We start from the raw sequence: 10,921 nt of genomic DNA, 5'->3' as shown, positions 1-10,921 counted from the left end.
GCTCTAGTGCGTTTCCGGTAGAAAGTACGCAGGTAGTCCCTGATATGACTGGCAACTGGAGATAAGCTGAACAGGTAAACTGATTTTAATAAAGGGCTTAAGACAGGCTATCAGGGAAGCACAGTAATGCTGAAGAAGCTGAAGTTGAACGGTTCTATGCAGATAACACCACCTTTATGGCAGAAAGTGAAGAGGAACTAAAAAGCATCTTGATGAAAGTGAAAGAGGAGAGTGGAAAAAGTTGGCTTAAAGCTCAACATTCAGAAAACTAAGATCATGACATCTGGTCCCATCACTTCATGACAAATACATGGGGAAACAGTGTCAGACTTTATTTTGGGGGGCTCCAAAATCACTGCAGATGGTGACTGCAGCCATGAAATTAAAAGACGCTTACTCCTTGGAAGGAAAGTTATGACCAACCTAGATAGCATATTCAAAGCAGAGACGTTACTTTCCCAACAAAGGTCCGTCTAGTCAAGACTATGGTTTTTCCAGTGGTCATGTATGGATGTGAGAGTTGGACTGTGAAGAAAGCTGAGCGCCGAAGAATTGATGCTTTTGAACTGTGGTGTTGGAGAAGACTCTTGAGAGTCCCTTGGACTGCAAGGAGATCCAACCAGTCCATTCTAAAGGAGACCAGTCCTGGGTGTTCTTTGGAAGAACTGATGCTGAAGCTGAAACTCCAATACTTTGGCCACCTCACGCAAAGAATTGACTCATTGGAAAAGACTCTGATGCTGGGAGGGATTGGGGGAAGGAGCAGAAGGGGACGACAGAGGGTGAGATGGCTGGATGGCATCACTGACTCGATGGACATGAGTTTGCGTGAACTCCAGGAATTGATGATGGACAGGGAGGCCTGGCATGCTGCAATTCATGGGGTCACAAAGAGTCAGACATGACTGAGGGACTGAACTGAACTGATGAAGACCTACAAGACCTAGAACTAACACCCAAAACACATGTGCTTTTCATTATAAGGGACTGGAATGCAAAAGTAGGAAGTCAAGAAACACCTGGAGTAACAGGCAAATTTGGCCTTGGAGTACAGGAGGAAGCAGGGCAAAGGCTAACAGAGTTTTCCCAAGAGAACGCACTGGTTGTAGCAAACACCCCCTTCCAACAACACAAGAGAAGACTGTACACATGGACATCACCAGATGGTCAACACCAAAATCAGATTGATTATATTCTCTGCAGCCAAAGATGGAGAAGCTCTATACAGTCAGCAAAAACAAGACCAGGAGCTGACTGTGGCTCAGATCATGAGCTCCCTATTGCCAAATTCAGACTTAAATCGAAGAAAGTAGGGAAAACCACTAGACCATTCAGGTATGACCTAAATCAAATCCCTTACAATTATACAGTGGAAGTGAGAAATAGATTTAAGGAACTAAATCTGATAGAGTGCCTGATGAACTATGGAATGAGGTTCGTGACATTGTACAGGAGACAGGGATCAAGGCCATCCCCAAGAAAAAGAAATGCAAAAAAGCAAAATCGCTGTCTGAGCAGGCCTTACAAATAGCTGTGAAAAGAAAAGAAGCAAAAAGCAAAGGAGAAAAGAAAGATATACCCATTTGAATGCAGAGTTCCAAAGAATAGCAAGGAGATAAAAAAAGCCTTCCTTAGTGATCAATGCAAAGAAATAGAGGAAAACAACAGAATGGGAAAGACTAGAGATCTCTTTAAGAAAATTAGACATACCAAGGGAACATTTCATGCAAAGATGGGCTCAATAAAGGACAGAAATGATACGGACTTAAAAGAAGCAGAAGATATTAAGAAGAGGTGGCAAGGATACACAGAAGAACTGTACAAAAAAGATCTTCGTGACCCAGATAATCACGATGGTGTGATCACTCACCTAGAGCCAGACATCCTGGAATGTGAAGTCAAGTGAGCCTTAGGAAGCATCACTACGAACAAAGCTAGTGGAGGTGATGGAATTCCAATTGAGCTATTTCAAATCCTGAAAGATGATGCTGTGAAAGTGCTGCACTCAATACGCCAGCAAATTTGGAAAACCCAGCAGTGGCCACAGGACTGGAAAAAGTCAGTTTTCATTCCAATCCCAAAGAAAGGCAATGCCAAAGAATGCTCAAACTGCTGCACAATTGCATTCATCTCACACGCTAGTAAAGTAATGCTCAAAATTCTCCAAGCCAGGCTTCAACAGTATGTTAACAATGAACTTCCAGATGTTCAAGCTGGTTTTAGAACCAGAGATCAAATTGCCAACATCTGGCATATCATCAAAAAAGCGAGAGTTCCAGTAAAACATCTATTTCTGCTTTATTGACTTATGACAAAGCCTTTGACTGTATGGATCAACACAAACTGGAAAATTCTTCACGAGATGGGAATACCAGACCACCTGACCTGCCTCTTGAGAAACTTGTATGCAGGTCAGCAAGCAACAGTTAGAACTGGACATGGAACAACAGACTGGTTCCAAATAGGAAAAGGAGTACATCAAGACTGTATATTTAACTTAATGTATTTAAATATAAATATATTAAATGACTATTATTTAAATAAGTTAACTTATTTAACTTATATGCAGAGTACATCATGAGAAATGCTGGGCTGGATGAAGCACAAGCTGGAATCAAGATTGCTGGGAGAAATAGCAGTAACATCAGATATACAGATGATACCCCCCTTATGGCAGAAAGCGAAGATGAACTAAAGAGCCTCTTGATGAAAGTGAAAGAGGAGAGTTAAAAAGTTGGCTTAAAGCCCAGCATTCAGAAAAGTAAAGATCATGGCATCCAGTCCCATCGCTTCATGGCAAATAGATGGGGAAAGAGTGGAAACAGCAGCAGTGATTTTTTTGGCTCCAAAATCATTGCGGGTGGTGACTGCATCCATGAAATTAAAAGACGCTTACTCCTTGGAAATAAAGTTATGACCAATCTAGGCAGCATATTAAAAAGCACGTGCGTTACTTTGCCAACAAAGGCCCATCTAGTCAAGGCTATGGTTTTTCCAGTAGTCATGTATGGATGTGAGAGTTGGGACTATAAAGAAAGGTGAAGGCCAGAGAAATGATGCTTTTGAACTGTGGTGCTGGAGAAGACTCCTGAGAGTCCTTTGGAGAGCAAGGAGATCCAACCAGTGCATCCTAAAGGAAGTCAGTCCTGAATATTCATTGAAGGACTGAAGCTCAAGCTCCTCCAATACTTTGACCACCTGATGGAATGAACTGACTCATTGAAAAAGACCCTGATGCTGGGAAAGATTGAAGGCGGGAGGAGAAGGGGACGACAGAGGATGAGATGGTTGGATGGCATCACCGACTCAATGGATGTGAGTTTGAGTAAACTCTGGGAGTTGGTGATGGACAGGGAGGCCTGGCGTGCTGCTGTTCTTGGGTTTGCAAAGAGTCGGACACGACTGAGGGACTGAAGATGGGCTAAGCTGCACTCTGCCCTTTTGGCCTTTGGGCTCCACTGCAGGATTTTCAGAGGCGTGCAGTTTCAGATATTTTTTGTTTTGTTTTTGCTGTTTCCTAGTTTGTTTCTGAATATGTAACACCTCCTTGGTACAACATTCAAGTTGTAGAAAGGTATATACAATCATCAGCCATTGTGTCTTTTTCTGGTGGCAACCATTGTTCCCCATTTCCTGTGTATCTTTTCATTTAATAATCTCCCAAAAATATTCTACAGTCCACTTACTCAAAGTTTGTTCTTGATCAGCAACACCTGAGAGCTCTCTGACCCGGTCCCAGATGACTATGTTAAAGTGTGAGAGGCAATGCTCCGCAGCCTTCCGTTTATAAAAAGGGGTTGAAGGAGGCAAGACAGAGGGCAAAGACTAGAATGTAAGGTCCCTAAGACACAACCTTTCATTCACAGTTATATCTCCAGCATTCGGCACAGTATCTAACATATAAGTAAATATTTTATGAATTGAGAATACAACCCTAAAGTAAGACAATGGCAACTGAGAGGCAGGAAGCAATCTGAAAGGTAGTTAACTGTCAGAATCAACAGGATTTAGTGGCTGTGATGATTAATTTTATGTGTCACTTTGGCTAGGTACTCAGTTTTTGGTCAAACACTAGTCTAATTATTGCTGTGAATGTATTTTTTGTTTGTAATTAACCTTTAAATCAGAGAATGAGATGGTTGGATGGCATCACTGACTCAATGGACATGAGTTTGAGTGGGCTCCGGGAGTTGGTGCTGGACAGGGAAGCCTGGCGTGCTGTGGTCCATGGGGTCGCAAAGAGTCGGACATGACTGACTGGGCTGACTTAACCTTTAAATCAACAAACTTTGAGTAAAACAGGTTACCCTCCATAAGGTGGATGGGTTTTATCCAATCAATTGAAGGCATTGAGGAAACACTGAGGAAAAAGGAATTCTGCCTGCAGACTGCGTTTGGACTCTGCAGCATCAGCTCTTCCTGGGGGCTCTAGCCTGTGGACTTTCTGTGCAGAATTGAGACTTGCCAGCTCCCACAATTACGTGAGCTAATTTCTCTCTGATTTTTTTTTGCCACACCCCACAATTTGCACAATCTTAATGACCCCAACCAGGGATTGATCTGAGCCCTCAGCAGTGAAAGTTGGGCATGCTAACCACTGCACCGCCAGGAATTCTCTGTGAGCGTTTCTTAAAATGTTCTCTCCATAGAGACACATCCTGTTGGTTCTGTTTCTCTGAATGAACCCGATTAATACAGTGACAAACTGGATATGGAGGAGGAGGGGAAGGAATCAGTAGAGGATGATGCCTTTGGAGACTGGAGGAGTGGAAGTGACACCCACCTAGAGGTACTCAAGTCAAAAACCTGGGAGCTATCCTTGCATTCCTCCTCCCACTTACCTCTTAAATTCAGTCCATCACCAAGGTCTGCGATTTGCTTCCACTATTAATCTTGAACCCATTTAATTACCCCCATGTCTCTTGCTACCATCATAGTCCAAGCTTTCTCTAGACTCTTCTTCTATAATCTGCTTCCAGTGGGTTTTCCATCTTCTGCTCTTCCCTCTCCACAGCCCATTCACTACATACCGGGCAGTTTATTTTAAAAATCAAACATCGTACCCCTTCCTCCCCGTTGGAATCCCTTTAGTGGCTTCTTGGTGTTTGCTTGGGGTTTGAATTCACCTCCTTATGAAGGCCTACAAGGCTCTGCATAGTCTGACTCCTGCCTCCCACCAAGCCCCCTATGCCATTCTCTCTCACTAACATCATTGCTACTGGCCCTCTGAGGCTACCAAGCCTTGTCCTGTTTTTGGACTTTGTACTTGCTATATTCTACCTACAATGCTTTTTGCACACCTTTATACAGTTGGCTTTCCTTCCTCCTTCGAAGCTCTGTTACCTTTGCAGAACGTTCTTCCCTGCTCTCTCTCCAGCAAGGGGCCTCCCCAGTTACTCATCTCGTCACTCTGTTTTTGTCATAGCCTTTATCACAATTTCTAATGATCTTGTTTCCCTATTTAATATCTGTTTGGAGCACAGGGATCTTGTCTGTGTTCTTTGCTACTGTATTCACAGTGCCTGGCATGTAGTAAATGCTCCATAAATATTTCTGAAAATGCCTGAATGGTGTGGTTCTCAACATTAAGGAATGAGGATAGTTTTGGGCCACACAGATCTTGACAATCCTTTGAGGCATCCAAGTAGAAATGTGTAGTGTACATTTGGAACTGGAGTGGTCTGAACCTGTTTTAAGGAGAAATACTCAGCCAGCGCCTGGCTGTTTCAGATTGTCTCAGCAGAGATGTCAAACATGGGAGCAGAGAAGCCATACTGGATGTCCAACCTAGCTGAGCTGTCAAGTGATCCCATCCACAAGCACCATTTGTTTTGGCCGTGCAGCTTGTAGGATGTTAGTTCCCTGATGAAAAATTGAACTTGACACCCCTCCAGTGGACGCTCAGAATCCTAACCAGGGGATCACCAGGGAATTTCCAATCCACCACTATCATTTGAATGCAATCACGGAAGACCCCTGGGCCTCCCTGGTGGCTCAACAGTAAAGAATCTGTCTGAGATGCAGGAGACAAGGATCCCTGGGGCGAGCAGGTCCCCTGGAGGAGGAAATGGCAACCTACTCCAGTATTCTTGCCTGGAGAATCCCATGGACAGAGGAGCCTGGCGGGCTATAGCCCATGGGGTCACAAGAGACACACGACTGAGCACAAGCTGCTGCAGAAGACCCCAGGCAGGAGCTGTCAGCTGAGCCCAGTCAGCCCACAGACCTGTGAGAGAGATCTTAAGCTTCCTAAGTCTTGAGGTAAATCAAGTTTCCTAGAACTTTAGGATTTGGAACTCAAGACTCTCAGGCCTGGCAGTTGGTGGCAGATGACAACAGCCTGAGGGAAAGACCTCCTGCTGAAGTGGTGCTTGCCCATGCCACCTCACTTCCTCGCCTCCCCTGGAGGTCCAGTTGTCCAGCTCTTCCTTAAATGCCATGACGTATTCCAGTATCTTTCCAGTCAATTCCATTACTGGCCTCAGCTAACATTTTTAACAGGTACATCCTAGCAGTCTATCTGCAGGTGAGAGATCTTGAGCAGCTCAGGTCTGCCATACTTTTAAGTCTGTTTGGCACATCAGTTCAGTTCAGTTCAGTCGCGTCCGACTCTTTGCGACCCCACGAATCACAGCACGCCAGGCCTTGGAATGACAGCTTGAATAAATTTCTAGGCATTTTTCTCAAAAATCCACCCATCAGGCCATTGCTTTTCCTCATGAAAGGTAGCCTCAAAAGAAAATTAATAGAGCTGGGTCCCAAAGAAAGCTGCTTTTGTATTATATTACTAGTCAGCCCACACAGTGTAGCATAACCTGAACTAGAAAATAGTAAATAATTGGCTAAAACGGTGGCAGATTCAATCAAATACACCAAGGTGAAGACTCAGGAAAGCACCATCATTTCTGAAGTGGTAATGTAGTCATCTGTATTAACTTGCTTGAAGATGTTCTAAGACAATATATCTTCAATGTTAACAGAAATAAGGTGAGATATAGGGGATGGGAGACCAAAAAACAAGATTTTTCACAGTCCCCAGAAATAAGGCTAAGCCGCCCTGCAGACTTCTGGCAGACGCCCAGTAGAGATGAAGATGAGAGCGTCCAGTCACCTTGGTATTAGCCATTAGGATTCTCCTTAGTGCCACCCTTACCAAGCAGCCATCTGATTGTGATTTAGTTTCATAAGAAGGTAAATGAATGAAGTTGAGCCTAGAAATTAGTGCACCAAGTTAAAACTCATTTATAGGGACTTCCCTGGTTGTCCCAGTGGTTAAGACTCCACGCTTCTAATGCAGGAGGCTTGGGCTCAACCCCTGGTCAGGGAACTAAGACAACACACACTGTGTGCCCCGCCTTAAAAAACTTTATAAAATACCAAAATCACTGATTTGAGGTAGAAACTAATGACTTTCTCCATTTTTACCCTCCTTCCCTAAAGAGCCTTCCCATAACATGAAATCAACGACAGCATGTCTTTCAGCTCCTACACATCTTTTCTGTACTTTTTATACAGTGATATAAAATCAGAGTGCCTTTCTATGCGTCATTAACCTGGACAAGCCACACTCCTTCTAGAACTTTACCAATCTCTGGGCTCAGATTATCCATTTATGGTGCTAGCACCCAATACATTAACCATTTATCAAGGAGAAAGGAAATTGGTTGCATGGAGAATTTGGTCAACACCTGTATTTCTTCTAACTGGTCACCCATTCAATCTATTCCCTATTCAATCGCCAGTGGTCTTTCTAAAACAAACCTGATACACTCCCTTGCTTAACTTACCCCGACCCGAACCAAGCTTGGCTTAACATTCCATAAATGTTGCACAGGTACTTCAGCCAATCGAAGCCTGACTTCAGATTGTGCTGTTCGTGCTCTCCAAGTTGAGTCTTTTCCTTCACGTCCCTTTTCTCAACAATGTCAGTCTCCACTGCTGGACTGTTCCAGCTTGAGAGCAGTGTCAGGCTTGCTTTCTTCTGCCATCCAGAGCCTGGCACAGTAAGGCAGTATTTCTGCATTACCTTTACTGTCATCAGCAAGTCTAGTCAAAGGTACCTTCAAGGGTTGTCATACATCAAATATATTAAAGCTCATTATATGAGCTACTAAAAAAAGCTCTAGTTCATTTGGTTCATTAAGAGAATGCTAACTTTGCAAGTCATTTATATGAGCCTGCTACCCCAATTACTTACCAGACTTCTCAAACCATTTAATAATCGTTCTTTAATTTCCTCAGCATCCGTTTCTTCCTTCACACTCAGCGTCACTTTCATCAAACGCATCCGTAACACTCATGGGTGGCCTCCCCATCAGCACTGCTCCGGCTCTTTCCACACTGTTTACTGCTCATGTGGCCCCACCCCCACAAACTGTTTATTTTGCACTGGGGTACAGCTGACTAGCAGTGTTGTTGAGTTTCAGGTGAACAGCAAAGGGACCAAGCCACATATATACATGTATCCAACCCACTCTGTTCCTTAGAGGCCACCCACCCGAAGGGAAAGCAATGTGAAAAAGCTGTGTAAACAAAGCACTATACAAATGTAAGTTGTTAGAGATTATCGTTTCTAGTGGCTGATAAAACATCACCAAAGAAAAGTGCTTCCATAAAAGTTTTATTTATCCCCACAACAACCCTGTGAGGTAGGGTGATCAGGGCATTTGAAGATGAGAAAACTAAATCTACATTACTTGTTCACGGCTATACTGCATAGTAAATATGTAGAAATTAAATCGAGTGTTTTAAATGTCCATGATTTATATCGATTCATGTGGAAAAAGGCAGAGAGAATACTAACTCCCCCCGACCTTAATGCCAAAAGGACACCGCCTTGAAAATCCCATTTCAAAAGATGAAAGTATATTTCATTGCTCATTTCTACAAAGATTTATAAAATAAAAAAATAGTGAAATATTTTACAGTTAATATATATAATGGTCTCATTCAGGGATATGTCCTTCAGCTGTGTATATGATCAACTACTTCAAGTGCTAGAAACGCAAACTCTTAAAAAGTATGAAAGACAATGATAATGAGCAGTAGCCTCAATCTTCTTTCTTCCTCCAAGTATCCTGAATAAGTTCCGTGAAATCTGGTAAAGTCCACCACAAGGAAACAGCTGGTGAACGTTCTCTTGTCGCCTACTCTCAAACCACTGTCACAGTGGGCAGCGACCGCCCCCATCTATTAGAATCATTTGGAGAGCTCTTAAAAAACACGGACCTCTCAGGCCCCACTCTAGACTCAGACAATTTTGCAGAGGTTAAGGCCTCAGGAATCTGTATTTCGAAAGCTCCACAGAGTGGCACAAATGAACAATCAGGTTTGGGAACCACTGATGTATTTTAAAATACTAATATCAAAACCATAAAGAAAGTATAAACCTCTTGCTCTCAACTCCCCTTTTTAAAAATTTCTCAAAATGCATTACAACCCTGGAATTCTGCCTCTGGTCAAGTAATTTTAATTCAAGATACAGAGAAACATTTTATAAAAATGTATCCTAGTGAGTTGAGATGTGGATTCCAATTATAATTTACGTAGCATTTAGATATAACGTACCGAGTTCTGTGGTTCTTACTCTGAAATTTCAAATTCTATTTTATACAGGTTCCTAGTAGGCTTTTAACTCAGGGGAAGACATGAAAAATAATGACATAATCAAGCACATAAGCACTGAAAAAAATATTATACTCAAAAATAGCTTCATGAGAGGAATAAGAAAGTGGATGAATGACAACCTAAGGCCTTTTGGCCCATACACTTTTGTTCCCAGTCCACTCTTCCCCTATAAGGGGAAATAAAATAAACATTCTTTCCTAGTTGCTTGGCATAGTTATTCGGTGGGTGACTATTAACACTAAGTTAATTTAGATACACAAGAGATTAAAAGAGATAACAAATAAATACCTAGGAAGACAAAGAGAATCCAGGTCAGAAAGCCCTAACTAGCTAACGACGCAGTACGTAACACCACCGTGTTAGTGCAGGCAAAGGAAGGCGCCAGTGTCCTTTACATCCCAGCTTTATGTGACTGACAGAAGACGTGCAAAAGATCTGGTCCTTATGAAGAAGTCTGTGCTTGCTGTAAAGATTTGTAGGAATAATGAAATGCGTTCTTCATTGATGAGATGAAGTCTCTGTTTTTCAGGGAAGTTGACTGAACAAAACAATGAAAAACAAACTTCTTTAGATGGTTAAATGAAAGAAATACCTAATTGAAAAAGTCATTGGCCAAAGATAACCTTTTTTTAAAAAAATGATTCTATGTTTAACCATCCCCCCCCAAAGCCCCAAAACAAACAAACCAGGAAAACCAGAGAAATATAAAAAAACAATATACACATCCATTTTCACTAACAGTTACAAGAAAATAGCCATTTATAGAAGTTACAATGCTTTCAACAAATCCCCCTCCAAATTCTGGGAAATAAGATAAAGCCATTGGGTAAATAAATATACATACTAGCTAATATAAAACAATTTATGCTTTTAAATTGTTGTCAACTTTAAGACCCAAGGAGAAATACGGTGCTATAAATCTGATCAGGGCTACATATATTACATGGCGTTAAAAAACACAACTGATTAAAACATCCTAACAATAATACAAATATTTAAAAGAATGTCTTTAAAAGTCAGACATTTACCACTGGAAATATCACAATTATAATATGTACTTCAGAGTTGTAATGTGTATATAGGTCACTTTTTCTGTGTCATTATCAGGTACCCATCTCTCCTGCATTTACTATGGTCAGTTTCTACGAGTTCACGTTTCCTGTGTGAACTGAAGGGGCTGGGCACATCAATTCATAAACACCTCCATTTAACTAAACGGAAATGTTTAAGATAACATCTACCAACAGATAAAGGAAAGAAGGACTAATAAAACATGTTAAGGAGGAAGGAAGCT

This window comes from Bubalus kerabau, chromosome 10 (genome assembly GCF_029407905.1).
Source record: "Bubalus kerabau isolate K-KA32 ecotype Philippines breed swamp buffalo chromosome 10, PCC_UOA_SB_1v2, whole genome shotgun sequence".
NCBI classification, from domain to species: Eukaryota; Metazoa; Chordata; class Mammalia; order Artiodactyla; family Bovidae; genus Bubalus; species Bubalus kerabau.
The sequence above is the reverse complement of the archived record's forward strand: the minus strand, read 5'-3'. Positions refer to the sequence as shown.